Source organism: Acartia tonsa, chromosome 11 (genome assembly GCF_053477335.1).
Source record: "Acartia tonsa isolate MP-2025a chromosome 11, ASM5347733v1, whole genome shotgun sequence".
NCBI classification, from domain to species: Eukaryota; Metazoa; Arthropoda; class Copepoda; order Calanoida; family Acartiidae; genus Acartia; species Acartia tonsa.
The window spans coordinates 10,285,388-10,305,497 of NC_137270.1; the positions used below are offsets into that span (position 1 = coordinate 10,285,388).

At 31.4% G+C, this 20,110-nt stretch overlaps 1 protein-coding gene across 2 annotated transcripts in view; it reads left to right on the forward strand.

The window, feature by feature from the left end:
* LOC145332894 (uncharacterized) overlaps nucleotides 1-20,110 on the forward strand; it is a 104,100-nt gene that overhangs the window by 52,765 nt on the left and 31,225 nt on the right. The window lies entirely within an intron of this gene.

The following is a 20,110-nucleotide window of genomic DNA, read 5'->3' on the forward strand; positions in this document are numbered from 1 at the left end:
AAGGTATTATCATTTCCCATCGGCCAATCGCTTTATCCTTGAAAAATAAAGTGATAGGTTGAGAGAGAGAAAGAGAGAGAGAGAAAGAGAGAGAGAGAGAGAGAGAGAGAGAGAGAGAGAGAGAGAGAGAGAGAGAGAGAGAGAGAGAGAGAGAGAGATAGAGAGAGAGAAAGGGATAGAGAGAGACAGAGAGAGAGAGAGAGAGAGAGAGAGAGAAAGAAAGAGTGTGAGAGAGAGAAAGATTTATAATTTCCTTTCCTGTTTAATATTTGTTGTTATAATTCAAAGGTGTTAAATCAAAGTAGATACAGGTTTTTAGTATCAATGAGATATGCTTCACATATGTCCTGGAATGGTTTCCAGCTATTTTTATATCCCTTCCATTTCATTTCAATTACAGACCCATAAATGAAATGTTATAGGTCATTAAATACTTTTATAAAGTGCTTAACATTATTTTATTATTTTTATTTAACAACTTCTATCCAATAATGAATGGGAGATAAAAAATATGAAAAATATATAAAGCAAAATAAATCAAATTCCTTCATATCAAAAGAAGACAAGGAAAAAAAGATTTTTATGTTTTTTGGCATTTTTAGGCATATATCGATATTTCTATCTACCTAACTATTTACTTTTCATTTATCTATCAATTCATCTAAATGGATATTGAGTACGTGGATATTGTGAGAGGATCTCGCATACCATGATAAAATGTTTCTCCCCGCTGGCTAATATAACGATATCCCTCCCCCTCATGACTTTATCCTATCCCCTTCTTTCACCATGGAGGAACGTACTGACCAAAATCTAAGGACTATATCATATTGACGTAAAAATTGAAGTGGAAATCGAGGCAAATCGATATTTAAGCCAGCTACAAGTTTCACTTCATTAAAGTACATGATAACCTGGTGTAAAGTAATAATAAATCCATTACTATGAATTAAAAATGTTCGGAGGCAACTCTATAATTTAAACAATAGAACGGACAAACGGATCAATTTCTATTAACATTAGACTTAGGAACTAGACTAATACACTTATTATTTTTATTTCTATAAATTAAAGTTTAAATAACCTCCAAATCATAGATTTCTAAGGGTGGGGGTTAAGTAGTTTTTACCCCCGAAAACTTTAAAACCACTCATTTTACCCCTAAATTTTTTAAAGAAAATACATTATATAATCTGAAACCTTTAAAGCACCTTATTTTACCAAAATAAAATAGGCTACAAAGCAGTAAAATTATTTAAATAACAGTAAAGTTTAATAAAAAAATTAAAGTCTTATATGACATTCCTGATAAATTTACTACAGTATAGTTGACGTAAAGAGAAACCATAGTAGTAGAGTAGCTACGCTTTTTGTTACAGATACAAAAAGTCAGTAAATAAAATTTTGATTTTTGAATTTACATATAATGTAGCATAATATTTGATCAGTCTATACTAATTACTGTTATTTATTTATTGCAATTGCTTATTTATACTTTAATTGAGATATAGAACTAATTTTTTATTATCTTATCAAAGTTAAAATGGCCCTCAAAAGTCCCCCCTCTCCCTCTCTGATTAAAGAATTTTAGAGTAGCTTTGATACAAAAGATTTCGTCTAGAAATAAATCTTGGGAGGGATGGGACATTGGTCTGTTTATTACACTAGTTCCCAAAGTTTTAGAATAGCGTTTTCTTATTCGTTGGTTTGACAACTTTGGGGACATTGTCTTATCCATTTAGATTCCTGAATAAGGCCCAATTTAAACTTATGCAAAAATTGAACCGCTATTGAAATCATAACTTATTTCAAAAGAAAATCAAATATAAAATTATTTATAACGAATTTTTCTCAAAATTCAATAGATTTTTAACAATTTTATATTCATGATTTTTATTACGTCGGAATTACGTAAAATTTAAAAGATTTTTTATATCTTTTATTGAAGATTTTCATTATGCAATTTTCTACTAAATATCAATTAAGTTTTTTATGAAGATGATTAAAGTCCCTCCACAGATTATGACGTCATACGATAGAATAGCCAAGGAGAGGCAAGTATACATTGTAATTGACCAATTTCAAATTTATGCTAGCCTCTCATTGGTTATTCTATCGTATGACGTCATAATCTGTGGAGGGACTTTAATCATCTTCTTTTTTATGAAAACTTTTAATATGCAGCTAAATCTATATGAGCTTTTCTACTTAAATCTTCGTCTGTCAAGTTTCATTAATTACTTTTCCAGTTTTGCTTCAAAACCGATTAATATTCGCTGGATTATAACCGGTTCTCGGTCATACTGAAAAATCATGTTAGCATCGTATTACAGACACTTTACCACATTTATTAAATTAAAAATCATACTAATTAATACTAGTTTTGTCAGCACTTGCCTTCTGACCCTCAGGGCAAACAAAACTGGTTATAATCTTAAAATTTTTCATTTTGATATCCACGAAAAACTGCTATGATACGCGATGAGATAATAGTTATTTCTCGCATCGTATTATAAACGGCTTTCCGCGGATATAAAATGTACAATTATAAGATTAAAACCAGTTTTTTTAGCCCCGAGATGCCGAAGGCACGGGCTTAACAAACTGGTTTTAATCTTATGATTGTACATTTTTATATTCGTGGAAAACTGGTTATAATACGATGCTAGACATAGTTTTTTCGTATTGATGAGAACTAGTTCCTATCCACCGGATTCGAATGAATACGAGAAATAACTATTATTACACTTTTCCCTTTGGACAATTGCAAACGGTTTAAGAAATGATTTAAGTGTGGTTTCTTAGTTTACAGAGACACATAACGCCATTCCAATGATCATTCTGTGACACTAGTATAACAGTGCAGTGTCAAGCATTTATTGACTGTAAGTATATTGTGATTTCATGGTAGTAAATGACAATAAAAATCGTCGATAATTGATGATTCAATTGTTATATCATATCCTGGGAATGTGATAGCTTGATAACTAACAGCGAAAAATGTTGAGGAGGTTCTGGGGTCGAGTCCGAACCTTACTGCATCATACTAGTGACCTCAAAATTGTTCCCAATGCTGCTATGTCAGAAGCATGACATTTACAGTAGGAGTATTTAAATTATACCTATTGCTGCTATGTCAGAAGCATGACATTTACAGTAAGAGTATTTAAATTATACCTATTGCTGCTTTGTCAGAAGCATGACATTTATAGTAAGAGTATTTAAATTATACCTATTGCTGCTTTGTCAGAATCATGACATTTATTGTAAGAGTATTTAAATTATACCTATTGCTGCTTTGTCAGAATCATGACATTTATAGTAAGAGTATTTAAATTATACCTATTACTGCTATGTCAGAAGCATGACATTTACAGTAAGAGTATTTAAATTATACATGTTGCTGCTTTGTCAGAAGCATGACATTTATAGTAAGATATGGGGTTGTTCCTGGTTTCATAAACCAGCACAGGTAGTACTTCATTGTCTCCACATTGATTAGACTAAATAATCCTTAGAGGTCATGACTTTATCTGAAAAAGGATTTATTTATAACAGGCCTACCTGTACTTATATCCGGCCCAACCCTAATCAAAATTTAACGTATCTTGCGGGCTACATAGCATAAATTGCTTTTTTTAATTAGCTACAATAAACCCTTGCTTTTCCTTATTGTAGTTGCTATATTGCATAATTCTAATCATATACAGATAAGTATTCTTAAAAACAAATAGTAAAACAAGAAAGAATAGTTGTTTATCGCATCGTATTATAGACAGCTTTCCGCCGTAAGATTAAACCAGTTTTGTTAGTTTTGTTGTTGGTTGGTTTAATATGTTAATTGCCCAAACGTTTCAAAACTTAATTGTAATCTACAGAAGGGGTAATTTTATTTATCACCATTGGAGTTATAGATCAATTTATCTGCCATTTTTGTTATCATATCTCAATTAAAGTATAAATAAGCAATTGCAATAAATAAATAACAGTAATTAGTATAGACTGATCAAATATTATGCTACATTATATGTAAATTCAAAAATCAAAATTTTATTTACTGACTTTTTGTATCTGTAACAAAAAGCGTAGCTACTCTACTACTATGGTTTCTCTTTACGTCAACTATACTGTAGTAAATTTATCAGGAATGTCATATAAGACTTTAATTTTTTTATTAAACTTTACTGTTATTTAAATAATTTTACTGCTTTGTAGCCTATTTTATTTTGGTAAAATAAGGTGCTTTAAAGGTTTCAGATTATATAATGTATTTTCTTTAAAAAATTTAGGGGTAAAATGAGTGGTTTTAAAGTTTTCGGGGGTAAAAACTACTTAACCCCCACCCTTAGAAATCTATGATTTGGAGGTTATTTAAACTTTAATTTATAGAAATAAAAATAATAAGTGTATTAGTCTAGTTACTAAGTCTAATGTTAATAGAAATTGATCCGTTTGTCGGTTCTATTGTTTAAATTATAGAGTTGCCTCCGAATATTTTTAATTCATAGTAATGAATTTATTATTACTTTACACCAGGTTATCATGTACTTTAATGAAGTGAAACTTGTAGCTGGCTTAAATATCGATTTGCCTCGATTTCCAACCCTTTTATACCATCCTTTCTCCTCATACTGCATAAACGAACTGATCAATAAATGTGGTCCATGTTAGCAACCTAAATTGACGACAAATTTTTCCCTGCAATACAATCATAATGGTTCATTAAAAATGTGCATGCTAACGGTATCGAGAGGGAGGGAGGAAGGGGATAAAAGATAAAAGAAGATAAACTTTATCTTATTTGCCAATTATTTTAGAAGGGGGAAATTTAGTTTATCACTTTTAATAATGCAAAACAATTTATCGTTCATTATATTATTCCTTATGAAATTTATGTTAGAAAGGAAGGACGTAATCATCATTTTAAAAATCTAATGTGACACTTTGACATTTCTTGACTATAGGATCTAGCATTAGTGTAATTCAAAAGTAAATGTTTTTAAATAGCTGCCAAACTATAGTTTTCATATGTCAATGGTTAAACAATTGATATATACAACATGGATATTGTACCAGGGAAATTTTTACCTTAATTTGATATAGTCCTCAGATTATGGCCGGTACGTTCCTCCATGGTAAAAGAAGGGGATAGGATAAAGTCATAAGGGGGAGGGATATCGTTATATTAGCCAGCGGGGAAAAACATTTTAGTAGGATATGCGAGATCCTCCCACAATATCCACGTATTCTATATCCATTTAGATGAATAGATAGATAAATGAAAAGTAAATAGTTAGGTAGATAGAAATATAGATATATAACTAAAAATTAGGGTTGGGCCGGATACTTTTTTGGCCGGATACCGGATATCCGGCTGATTTCAAATTCCGGATATCCGGTAACCGGCCGGATATCCGGCCAAGGCCGGATATCCGGCAAATATCCGGTTATCCGGCCAAATTACCGGATATCCGGCCGGATAACCGGCCAAATTACCAGATATTAAAGTAGTAAAAAAAAATTTCTTCAAAAATCTTATACAAATTTACATAAAGTTAAACTTATTCAGAAAAAATGTTCTTCTAGCTTCAATAATAAGAAAATTATAGCCATTTAAGATTTTAAAAAGCAGAGATTTTTGGTGTAAAGTATAAAAAATTATAGAGCCGGATATCCGGCCGGATAGTTTCAATATCCGGTATCCGGCCGGATATTGAAAATGGCCGGATATCCGGCCGGATATCCGGCCACACCGGATATCCGGCCCAACCCTACTAATCCGGTAATTTGGCCGGATAACCGGATATTTGCCGGATATCCGGCCTTGGCCGGATATCCGGCCGGTTACCGGATATCCGGAATTTGAAATCAGCCGGATATCCGGTATCCGGCCAAAAAAGTATCCGGCCCAACCCTAATTTTTAGTTATATATCTATATTTCTATCTACCTAACTATTTACTTTTCATTTATCTATCTATTCATCTAAATGGATATAGAATACGTGGATATTGTGGGAGGATCTCGCATATCCTACTAAAATGTTTTTCCCCGCTGGCTAATATAACGATATCCCTCCCCCTTATGACTTTATCCTATCCCCTTCTTTTACCATGGAGGAACGTACCGGCCATAATCTGAGGACTATATCAAATTAAGGTAAAAATTTCCCTGGTACAATATCCATGTTGTATATATCAATTGTTTAACCATTGACATATGAAAACTATAGTTTGGCAGCTATTTAAAAACATTTACTTTTGAATTACACTAATGCTAGATCCTATAGTCAAGAAATGTCAAAGTGTCACATTAGATTTTTAAAATGATGATTACGTCCTTCCTTTCTAACATAAATTTCATAAGGAATAATATAATGAACGATAAATTGTTTTGCATTATTAAAAGTGATAAACTAAATTTCCCCCTTCTAAAATAATTGGCAAATAAGATAAAGTTTATCTTCTTTTATCTTTTATCCCCTTCCTCCCTCCCTCTCGATACCGTTAGCATGCACATTTTTAATGAACCATTATGATTGTATTGCAGGGAAAAATTTGTCGTCAATTTAGGTTGCTAACATGGACCACATTTATTGATCAGTTCGTTTATGCAGTATGAGGAGAAAGGATGGTATAAAAGGGTTGGAAATCGAGGCAAATCGATATTTAAGCCAGCTACAAGTTTCACTTCATTAAAGTACATGATAACCTGGTGTAAAGTAATAATAAATTCATTACTATGAATTAAAAATATTCGGAGGCAACTCTATAATTTAAACAATAGAACCGACAAACGGATCAATTTCTATTAACATTAGACTTAGTAACTAGACTAATACACTTATTATTTTTATTTCTATAAATTAAAGTTTAAATAACCTCCAAATCATAGATTTCTAAGGGTGGGGGTTAAGTAGTTTTTACCCCCGAAAACTTTAAAACCACTCATTTTACCCCTAAATTTTTTAAAGAAAATACATTATATAATCTGAAACCTTTAAAGCACCTTATTTTACCAAAATAAAATAGGCTACAAAGCAGTAAAATTATTTAAATAACAGTAAAGTTTAATAAAAAAATTAAAGTCTTATATGACATTCCTGATAAATTTACTACAGTATAGTTGACGTAAAGAGAAACCATAGTAGTAGAGTAGCTACGCTTTTTGTTACAGATACAAAAAGTCAGTAAATAAAATTTTGATTTTTGAATTTACATATAATGTAGCATAATATTTGATCAGTCTATACTAATTACTGTTATTTATTTATTGCAATTGCTTATTTATACTTTAATTGAGATATAGAACTAATTTTTTATTATCTTATCAAAGTTAAAATGGCCCTCAAAAGTCCCCCCTCTCCCTCTCTGATTAAAGAATTTTAGAGTAGCTTTGATACAAAAGATTTCGTCTAGAAATAAATCTTGGGAGGGATGGGACATTGGTCTGTTTATTACACTAGTTCCCAAAGTTTTAGAATAGCGTTTTCTTATTCGTTGGTTTGACAACTTTGGGGACATTGTCTTATCCATTTAGATTCCTGAATAAGGCCCAATTTAAACTTATGCAAAAATTGAACCGCTATTGAAATCATAACTTATTTCAAAAGAAAATCAAATATAAAATTATTTATAACGAATTTTTCTCAAAATTCAATAGATTTTTAACAATTTTATATTCATGATTTTTATTACGTCGGAATTACGTAAAATTTAAAAGATTTTTTATATCTCTTATTGAAGATTTTCATTATGCAATTTTCTACTAAATATCAATTAAGTTTTTTATGAAGATGATTAAAGTCCCTCCACAGATTATGACGTCATACGATAGAATAGCCAAGGAGAGGCAAGTATACATTGTAATTGACCAATTTCAAATTTATGCTAGCCTCTCATTGGTTATTCTATCGTATGACGTCATAATCTGTGGAGGGACTTTAATCATCTTCTTTTTTATGAAAACTTTTAATATGCAGCTAAATCTATATGAGCTTTTCTACTTAAATCTTCGTCTGTCAAGTTTCATTAATTACTTTTCCAGTTTTGCTTCAAAACCGATTAATATTCGCTGGATTATAACCGGTTCTCGGTCATACTGAAAAATCATGTTAGCATCGTATTACAGACACTTTACCACATTTATTAAATTAAAAATCATACTAATTAATACTAGTTTTGTCAGCACTTGCCTTCTGACCCTCAGGGCAAACAAAACTGGTTATAATCTTAAAATTTTTCATTTTGATATCCACGAAAAACTGCTATGATACGCGATGAGATAATAGTTATTTCTCGCATCGTATTATAAACGGCTTTCCGCGGATATAAAATGTACAATTATAAGATTAAAACCAGTTTTTTTAGCCCCGAGATGCCGAAGGCACGGGCTTAACAAACTGGTTTTAATCTTATGATTGTACATTTTTATATTCGTGGAAAACTGGTTATAATACGATGCTAGACATAGTTTTTTCGTATTGATGAGAACTAGTTCCTATCCACCGGATTCGAATGAATACGAGAAATATCTATTATTACACTTTTCCCTTTGGACAATTGCAAACGGTTTAAGAAATGATTTAAGTGTGGTTTCTTAGTTTACAGAGACACATAACGCCATTCCAATGATCATTCTGTGACACTAGTATAACAGTGCAGTGTCAAGCATTTATTGACTGTAAGTATATTGTGATTTCATGGTAGTAAATGACAATAAAAATCGTCGATAATTGATGATTCAATTGTTATATCATATCCTGGGAATGTGATAGCTTGATAACTAACAGCGAAAAATGTTGAGGAGGTTCTGGGGTCGAGTCCGAACCTTACTGCATCATACTAGTGACCTCAAAATTGTTCCCAATGCTGCTATGTCAGAAGCATGACATTTACAGTAGGAGTATTTAAATTATACCTATTGCTGCTATGTCAGAAGCATGACATTTACAGTAAGAGTATTTAAATTATACCTATTGCTGCTTTGTCAGAAGCATGACATTTATAGTAAGAGTATTTAAATTATACCTATTGCTGCTTTGTCAGAATCATGACATTTATTGTAAGAGTATTTAAATTATACCTATTGCTGCTTTGTCAGAATCATGACATTTATAGTAAGAGTATTTAAATTATACCTATTACTGCTATGTCAGAAGCATGACATTTACAGTAAGAGTATTTAAATTATACATGTTGCTGCTTTGTCAGAAGCATGACATTTATAGTAAGATATGGGGTTGTTCCTGGTTTCATAAACCAGCACAGGTAGTACTTCATTGTCTCCACATTGATTAGACTAAATAATCCTTAGAGGTCATGACTTTATCTGAAAAAGGATTTATTTATAACAGGCCTACCTGTACTTATATCCGGCCCAACCCTAATCAAAATTTAACGTATCTTGCGGGCTACATAGCATAAATTGCTTTTTTTAATTAGCTACAATAAACCCTTGCTTTTCCTTATTGTAGTTGCTATATTGCATAATTCTAATCATATACAGATAAGTATTCTTAAAAACAAATAGTAAAACAAGAAAGAATAGTTGTTTATCGCATCGTATTATAGACAGCTTTCCGCCGTAAGATTAAACCAGTTTTGTTAGTTTTGTTGTTGGTTGGTTTAATATGTTAATTGCCCAAACGTTTCAAAACTTAATTGTAATCTACAGAAGGGGTAATTTTATTTATCACCATTGGAGTTATAGATCAATTTATCTGCCATTTTTGTTATCCCTTTAGATCATAGGGGCGGGGGCTTATTAATTTAGTTCAATAATTTTTTTTGTGAATATTTTTCTTATTCTCTAATTATTGTTTAATAAGCTAGTGAGACAACTTCATAATGTTTAACATAGATTATTTATTTCTATAGATTCAAAATATCATTTTAATAATTTTAAAACTGGGCTAGGACAATAGATAAATAATTAAACTTCACCTCAATTTATGATAAGCTAAATTCATTGTTTGGTAGATTTAATGACAAATCTATAGTATAAATGTATATACAGATAACTTCCTGCCTCCCTTTCCAAGGACCTTTTTCTTTTACTTGCAAAATGTTTTCTGCTACTTGACTGTGTTAATATTCCAAACACTATTGGTTGATTTTCAAAAACCCAATTGAGTGTCGGCACAAGGTCTATGGGATGGGGTCATACAGTTATTGAACCCTATCCCCTCTAGTGTTTTAAACTACTAAGGAGAAAATTTTAAGATTTTTATTTTGAAATTGAATAAATTTATCCAACAATTTTCAGCTAACAAAGGCTGAAACTAGATTTCAAACTTTTCAGGAAAGATTCATTTAAAGTCTTATTGTTTTTTATTCAACCAACATAATTATTCTATGTCTATGTTTTCATTAATATGACAATTTACAATAACGGGATTTTGCGTATTCATAGATTAACAAATAATTATCTATCTATCTGTTTGTTTGTTTGTATATATGTATGTCTATCTATCTCCCTATCTATCTTTCTATTTTCTTATCTATCTACTCGTTAATTTAAAGAAGACAAAGACAAATAAATAACAAGGATTGTATCATCCAAAGGAGCTAAAGTAAGAACAGTAGATCAAATAGTTGAAAATAAAAAATAGTTATTTCTCGCATCGTATTATAAACAGCTTTCCTTGGATATAGAATGTACAACTATAAGATTAAAACCAGTTTTTTAGCCCCGAGGTGCCGAAGGCACTGGCTAAAAAAATTGGTTTTAATCTTATGTTTGTACATTTTTATATTCGTAGAAAACTGGATATAATACGATGCTAGACATAGTTTTTTCGTATGGATGAGAACCGGTTCCTATCCACCGGATTCGAATGAATACGAGAAATTATTTTCCCATGCCTTCGGCACCTCGGGGCTAAAAAAACTGGTTTTAATCTTATAATTGTACATTCTATATCCGCGGAAAGCCGTTTATAATACGATGAAAGAAATAACTATTATCGCTCATAGATACCTTAATAATTCATAGATAATTACTGGGATATGAAACCTCTACCTACTCCGACAACAAGTTACAGTATTATGGTAATCTGAAATGTAATTCAATGATAGTTAGCTTTAGAGAAGCTTCACAACTTACGAATAAAACTTAAAAATTATGACTTTTGCTAATGTCTTGCGTCTATCACTTGTGGGTTAAACGGAAAGAGACAAGTTTTAACTATTTATATTTATTAAAAGCGAAGCTTTTCTATAATTAGGGTCCGTCCGTCCGTCCGTCCACCCGTCCGTACGTCCTATCGATTTCAAACTTTGCATGATGATTCCTGTAGTAGTTGGGTACCATTTAGAAAGCGTAGCAACTCTATAATCATTACCAGAATGTCCGTACGTCCATGTTGAATTTTCTACTTTTTTAACAACAAATTTTCAAGTGTTCTATATTATCCGTTTGATCTGATTTTTGGATATTGGGACAAGAAAAATATCCCATGATTTAAATTGTTGAATAATTTACCCTTTCCGTGGTTGTGGGTTAATTTATTTGGTGATTTTGTGTCTTTTTAATTATCCATATATAGCCAATTTTTATAATATTTGAACTATTATACAACTAATGTATGCTCGTACGTCCGTCTATTAATGAACGTCTCAACCTTTCTATAACTACAAAATCCCGCTTTGTCCCGTACGCACCCCTGCAGACCAGTACATGCATACACCAGTTCTAAAAATATCAGATTTTATTCCTATGTACGCTAATTATGGAAATTAAGTTTTCTTGTTGAAATTTTGAATTATCCATTCTCATGCAAAGAAAGACACTGTACCCCTATTGAACGTTGTTGCATTTATTATATCAACATCAGACTAAAATGTAACCTGGCGTTATGTAATTTGTTGACTTTATGGCTTAAATACAGTGTTCGTAGCCCACATAATATAAACTTAATGCATCGTATTATAGAAAGCATTCCGCAGATATTAAATGCAAAATTATATGATTTGAACCAGATTTGTTAGCCCTGATGTGCTAAAGGTTTATGCCTTCAAAACTGGTTTTAATTTATAATTTTATTTTAATATTCGTGGAAATTTGTCTGTAATACGAAGCTATACATGTTTTTTTCATCATGACTGATAACCGTATCTAATCCTGCGGATATCAATCGGTTTCGAAGCTGGCTATAACGAGCTTTCTTTGAGCATTTAAAACAAAAACCCTAGTGATAAAAAAATCTGCAATAAAATAACTGCTGTGTTTTGCCTAATGAATTAATTTCCTAAATTCATTAATTATCGTAGTTTTTAAATTATTTTTAAGCACGTTCCTGAGGTGAATAAATGTTACTGTATGACAGTATAATCCCAGTCTGTACTAGACTACTACTCTAATGTTCTACTACTGTTATAGGATATCTTTTAAACACTGCAATAGTAGTTGCATATTTTAGAACCGAAGCCTCTCTATAAGTAGCCGTATCCTTCAGTCTTTATTTCGTTGTTTCTTTACATTTCTCTAATTATCTCTCTCTCTCTCTCTCTCTCTCTCTCTCTCTCTCTCTCTCTCTCTCTCTCTCTCTCTCTCTCTCTCTCTCTCTCTCTCTCTCTCTCTCTCTCTCTCTCTCTCTCTCTCTCTCTCTCTCTCTCTCTCTCTCTCTCTCTCTCTCTCTCTCTTTCTCTCCCTAACAGAGTTTTAGGTACATTATTGGTAATTTATTTAAATAGCCTCTCATAGCAAGATTATATTATCATATATCCGTTCTTTGTTGTAATACTTTTATATTAGCAAAGCTACTCCTCAAATAATCATTACCCGAAAGTCGATATTTTTGTATGTCTTCTTTTAAGTAATTTAAGTACGAGGGTAAACAAGAACAATTATATCCTTAGGAAGATTAGATTAGAGAATAATGAATTAATACGTCCTTAAGATCTCGAAAACTGCTGGTCCGATTTGATTGTACTTTTCAGGGATGCTTTGTAAATGCCTGTGAAAGGCTTCAGGCGATTTCAACCATTACAGATCGGTTTTTTTCTGGTGGTTCATGTGAAATTTTTGCAGAGAAAATTACATTTTCTAGTCATAGCGGTAAGACCGCTTCTTAGCCGCCTTTAGCGGCCAGCCGCTAAATATTAAAAAAGCTGTAGAGTCATCTTATAGAAAATAAGATTTATTTAGAATTTTTCTAATTTTGGTGCTACTTAACCGACTTTGACCTGACACCACGACCGACACAGACCAGATATCCTTATAAGATCAACTCTTGCCGACGTATAATTACCAAACTTAAAAAGTCATGAAGTCACAGCTCTCTATCTTACCTACAAAAAAATGACATTGAAAAAACTAGAGGGGGGTGCTTTTAGAGCCCCCCCACCCCGATCTGTAAGGGTTAATGACCTATCTAGTTTTTAAGCTACCAAAAGGACGAACGATTTTGTTCAGCTGTGTGTACTTTGTATTTGCTTATATCAAATTTACATAAATATTTTTTCTCGTATTCATTCGAATCCGGTGGATAGGAACCGGTTCTCATCCATACGAAAAAACTATGTCTAGCATCGTATTATATCCAGCTTTCTACAAATATAGAAATGTACAATCATAAGATTAAAACCAGTTTTTTTAGCCGGTGCCTTCGGCACCTCGGGGCTAAAAAAACTAGTTTTAATCTCATAATTGTACTTTCTATATCCGCGGAAAGTCGTTTATAATACGATGCGAGAAATAACTATTAACGGTATAGCAATGGACGACAATAATACTCTTGTAGAAAAGCTGCGCTACGAAAAAAAGTAGTTTCTCAAGCTTAGACTAACGTGACTAATCTACTATTTTTGTTTATTGGTTAAATGGGAAAAAAGTACACATTGGTTTAAAAGAGTTTTACGAAAAAGGAAAAAAACAAATCTTTCCCGGAACACATAAGAAGCTTTAATAAATAAAAATAAAAACAATATTGATACAGCTAGCAGTTAGTGAGATCTTTCTGTAAAACTCAAAATAGACTCACAGACAGACAGATATTATGTTACTTTTGTAAAAAGATAATGCTCGTTTTTTAAACAAACAAAAAACATAGCAGGCGATGGAAAAAGGACAGTTAAAGCTAATTTAGAAGCTTTAACGAGAAATGTAATGAGAAAATTTTAATATATCAAACGTACTAACAAACTATAGTTACAGAGAAGCGGCGCTACTAAAACTAAATTATTACATAAAATGTATTTTCTTTTGATTTATGTGTGTAATTAAGTTATGAATTTGGTACCTAATCTATCAAATAAGCATAAATCTAATAATTTTCATTTCTTTGCTATCATTAAATTCAAAACACTGTGAGGCATTGTAATTTATATCCTATAATATAAAGTATTTTTGTCTGAAGATAAAGTTCTCAGAAATTGGCGATATTTTCAGGTGAGGTTTACAATATCTGTGGGTGGTTTTATGATATTTTCCTGACATCCTCAACCATCTCATAAAAGTGATGGGTGATGCAACTTTTGATTTTATAGACAATTATGTGTATATGTAGATCTAATTTTCAAAGTGAAGAAATTTAAAAAAGTAAATTTAGTTTTTGTAGGAAGTGTCAACAAAGTGTATTTTGGTGAATGAAATTTCTTTTGATTATTTAGATCCACTAAAGGCATTAATATTTTTGTTATGAAAAATCGAATTGGAAATGAGAATAATATATAAATAAGAAGAGTTAAATCACGATATTAAAAAATACAAATATAACATAAATCAAATGATAAGAATGGACGCACAGTGGTTCTAAAAAAGTAACTGGGAACACGTCAAAAATCCACTAAAACCATCTTTTAGTACATCTAGAGACACATTCATTCAGAAAGGGCGGAAAAAAGAACATTTTCCCTCATACAGCTACGTGTCCCTTATTTATACCCCCCTCAAACCATTTTTGCAGTATATCCTTACATAAAAGTAATATGATCTGAGTCTGTCTGTACCGAAAAATCTTCAAAGCCGCTGAACCGATATGGGTTTCCATTACAATGTAGCTTCTCATAGGTCCTGGAAAGGTTTATAACTCTTCTCTCATTGATATTGTCACTTGTCTGATATAGCAGCAGAAGAAATCATGCGTTAGTCAAAACGCAGTTTTGGAAGAGTTTCGGTCCCAAAACCTTCCCCATTACAAATAAATGCATTGGTACTTTATGATTGTGACAAAAAGAGGTAAAAAAACCGATCAATCCAATCAAATGTAAAGTTGCCGAAAAAAGCCTGTAAAACTATTCCATTTATTCTAAAAATTCCCATGAAAGCTGAGTTGGTGTGCCCCAGGGCGCAATTCACGAATCAACAGTAATTTGTGTTATTTCAGGGATATTGTATTGATATAAAAGACTTGCAATTCTAGCTCATTATAAAATTTCTAGTTACTTAGCCCTTAGCCTGTTGAGGGTACATAAGATATTTATAAAGCTTACATGACAAGTACAACCGATACGGACAATCAATTTTTGAGATCTTTATCTTCAGACAATAAAAAACTTTACTACTTTATATTGTAGGATAGTAATTTTTCATTTTTTTTACTTCTAAAGGTTGTTAGTCCAGCTACTGTTTTACTTTTTAAAATTCAAAATTACCATTTTTACTTAAAAACTAGAAGATAATTTTTTTTAACCTTAGTCCTTGCATCCTGACAATATATCCATTCATTCTCTCTCTCTCTCTCTCTCTCTTGTTGATCTATGTGAGTACTTCATTCATTTTTAGACATTGGTCAGTTTCAAGACAGTGTTACTTAAGGTTAAGAATTAAGAGATTTATTGTTATTACCTGCATCTTTTTAAAGGCCTTAAAGATATAAATATGAATAGTGCAGGGGCGTCCAAGTTTTTTTTTTTTTTTTGGGGGGGGGGGTAATTCGTTTTTGGGGGGGTAATTACCCCCCCTGAATTCTGTTGGCAGGGGTAATTTTCTTTTACCCCCCCCCCCCAAATTTTCCCCCGGGGTAAAATTTTTGGGGGGGTAATTTAATTGTATGGTACTGGGTGCCTACGGCACGCCCAGGGTAGGGGTAAATTTTAAATGGGGGGGGGAGGGTAAAATGAAAAAAAATTGGGGGGGGGGAATTCCGACTTAACCCCCCCCACCCTTGGATGTCTTTTGAATAGTGTCTATAGTCACTTGGCTTGAGGAATACACAAACATAGTATAAATGAAAGGTATACAAGAAAGGGTTTTTAAAAAAATTATTTCAAATACTGGGAGGAAAATAAGTTCTCTTCCTTATTTTCTGACCTTTTGGAATGCAATGGTAGATTACAAGTTACTAACATTACTCAATCAGTATTTCACCAAGGAAGTATTTATTATACAGGGGTGTAGCCACTCTATAATTTACATTCTTTTGTCTGACAGTACTTCCTTTCATGCTCTATTTAGTCGAATACGAGTTCTTTAAAACAGGATTATTTCACAATTATTTTTGAGCCATGCAAACGTAACTTGTATCCAGAGTATTGTTCATTTTCATTGGTTAAAAAGTTTGATGCAAAATATTTTTTCTTCTCTTGCCATATTAATATTCCTTTATTTGTTTACAATTAATCCTCTTTTCTTTATCTATAACTAGAAGCCTCTAGTGGCACTTTAAATGTTTGGATTTTTGTTGCGTTCTACTATATGTTGGGTAAGAGTCTATTTATACGATACCTCGCAATGTTAGGTAGGAGTCTCTATACTTGAAATAAAAATTTCGATTTATTATTATTTCTCTTGTGAGGGTGGTGGTACCCTCCCCAAAAATAGGTATAAACCTTTCTGGTACCTATGAGAAGCTACCCTGTTAAGGAGAACCTGATCGGTTCAGTGGTTAGTGAGATCCTTTGGTACAAACAAACACACAGACATCCTGTTAATTTAATATAAGGATTTTTTATTTAATTTTTTTTTGTCTTTTTTGTTAATTATCTTCCTTGTTATTTAATTACAGTACCACAAACATTTTTATTATTTTTTCTACACCAAAATCTTTTGCCTCGGGGGGAAAGATGAATTTAAAAATACCATGTTCTGTAAATGAATGAACATAAATGGATTGGGAGGTATAGTTTAACTGAAGAAAACTATTCTGGCACCTAAATTTAATACTTATATTACAATTTTATTAATGATCATCATTTTGACAAAATGTAATGTTTTTTGCTTTTTTATCATTAAAATTGCTATAAATCAAGAAAATAAACGTTGAAGCTGTGAATTTTAAATGGCGGAAAAGTAAACACATATATTTATATAGTCTATATTAATCTTATAAGTAGAACACCTTTCTAATAATGACATTTTATCTTACGTCATATGTTATTTACCAAATTTAAATTGTTCAATTAGAATCTATTTTTCTTATTCCTTCGAAACCAATTAATATCCGGTGGATTAGAACCGGTTCTTAGCCATAGTAAAAAATCATGTATAACTCTCTATTACAGAAAATTTTCCACGAATATTAAAGTAACTCGGGGCTAACAAAACGGTTTTAATCTGATACTTTTTATTTTTTATCCGCGACAGTCTGTCTATAATACGATGCGATAAATAGCTATTCTGCTCATGGGGCGTAGTGCCTTTACATAATAATTTTTCCTTATGACTGATTTAAAAACTGAAATTTCCCTATAAAAATCACATCTCCATAAAGCGAAAAAAATCATCAAAATGTATGTTCACATAAAACATCCAAAATAGGTAAAAATAGCAAAATAAAAGTTTTAACAACTTACGGCTTTGGAATGCTTTTATAGTTATCACTAAAGAAAATTATATTAAGTTTAAATTATTAAATTCAATTAAAATTATTCAATTAAATTATTATTATGTTTATTAGCACTCTTGAATTGAATAACCTTATTGATTTAAAAATTAAATTTATTGAACATTTACAAGAAGTATTAAGCACAAATTCTAAGAGTAACATCTCTACAATTTTACATTTAGGTAAGAACGTTAAACTGTATTATTATTATTTAATCACCTAGTTTTATCAAGAAGAAACAGCCATAAAAATTTTATTTCTCTAGCCATTCCAGAGATCTTTGTGAACATTAACCTTATTAAAAAATCAACAACAGATAAACTTCCATTCGTGAGATTTTAACTTCCTATTAAATGTAAACTATACAATCTTTTTATATAAAAATCATAATTTTAAAATTAAAAAAGGAAATTTCTAAACCACTTCCATGGTTATTAAAAAAGGGGGAAAATAGAGAAAAAACAAATTATTAATAAAACAGGACATCCGACAAATAGAATTTGAAATTATCCTCTGCAACAAGGACAATTATGCTCATGAGTTGCGCTTATACTTAAGATTGCATATAAAAAAAGTAAATATGTAAAAATTCTTGTATATCCAGTATATTAATGAATTTGATACAAAACGTCAAATCGCAAGTTGGCAATTGATAAACCATTGGAAAGAATTTATATATAGCGTAAATTCGCTACTTTACTTTAATAAAATTTAATTTCAGTTGCTAGAATTTAAAAAAAGTATTTTTATTTTATCATTACAGAAATACAGACAAATTTAGCAATTATCCATTTTTCTATCTATTTTAATTATCTATCTATCTATCTTCCTATCATCATTTGAATTGGCCAAAGCCCATATCCGGTGTGTGTGAAATAGAGAGAGAGAGAGAGAGAGAGAGAGAGAGAGAGAGAGAGAGAGAGAGAGAGAGAGAGAGAGAGAGAGAGAGAAAAAAAAAGGAAAAGAGATAGAAATCAACAGGTCTCTCTCCCCTTTTCCATGTAAAAACATTTTCTCCCCCTTTGTTCTAAAACCTTTCCCCTTAAGTATTTAATCTGTTGCTTAGTCATGCATTCCCCTATTTCAATTTTTCCTTATTTATTGTCCAATTTTTAAACTTTATCCAGTATTCTAAATATGAAATAGTATAAAAGGAAAGATAAATATTTAAGAAAATAGCCTAAAGCCATCTTAGTACATATTTCAAGCTTCCTTAAATGGAGAACTCAATCGGTTCGATGGTTCGCGAGATTTTTTAATACAACAAACAGAAAAACCTAAAGTAGCATTTATCTATTTTTAAATTCATTATATGCCCACCGTTATTTCTAATTTTTAAATTCATGATATGCCCTATTCTACGATTTGTCTCTTAGAAATAGAATAATTTATACTTTCCGTTTGTCTGTATGTCTGTCCGTCTGTCTGTAGGTCCGTCTGATTGTCCGTCCGCCTGTCCGTCTGTGTGTGTGAGTTTATATTAGGATGGTTCGTGAACTCTATGAACGAGTGATGTGTGTGTGCGACTTTTTCGGTGTTTTCACAAAAAAGCTCCCACTAAATATCCAGATACTTTAACTGTTTGGCATTGTAATAAAGCATTTTTCAATAGATTTAAAGACAATTACAACAAAATAAGATACTTTGTTCTATTAGACGGGGCGTTTTTCCTATTTTAAAGTATTAAAACTTTTAGTACACCAATTACTTTTGTCATTATGAAAGCAATTTGTTAAAAAATCAAATTTTAAAATTAGAGTTGAAGTCAAATCAACCTAGAGAAAAAGATACAAAATTCCTTTTTTTACGTTTTTCTATCAGTTTTATCAAATAATATAGAAAGAGCTGGTTCAAAAGTAAAGTATCTTGCAATGGATTTAAATATTACTCAGAGTTTCAGAGAAGACCTGTATTTATCTTAAGGAAAAAATAGAATTTTTCTTGCTATAACAGAAAAAATATTACAAACGACTTTTTTATACATACAGTGTTGAAGTATTTTTTTAATAAAACCCTTCCTACATTCTTTTGTAGACTCTATCAATTGTATTTTAAACTTTTTGTAAATGATGTAATTTTGTTGCAAAATCTTTTACCTAAAACACATTTTTTTCAGAACGTATGCGCACCTAATTTCTATGTATAAACATGACTCTTGACCATTGGAACCACCTATGTGTGTGTGTGTGTGTTGGTGTATGTGTGTGTGTCTGTGTGTGTGTGTGTGTGGGCTACTGAACTACCGAAGTTTCCTAAAAAAAATTCAAAGGGGAAGTCGTTAGGTTGTTAACAGACACAAAATCGGAAAAGGTGAGGTAATCAGTCTCCCCCCCCCCTCCCCTAT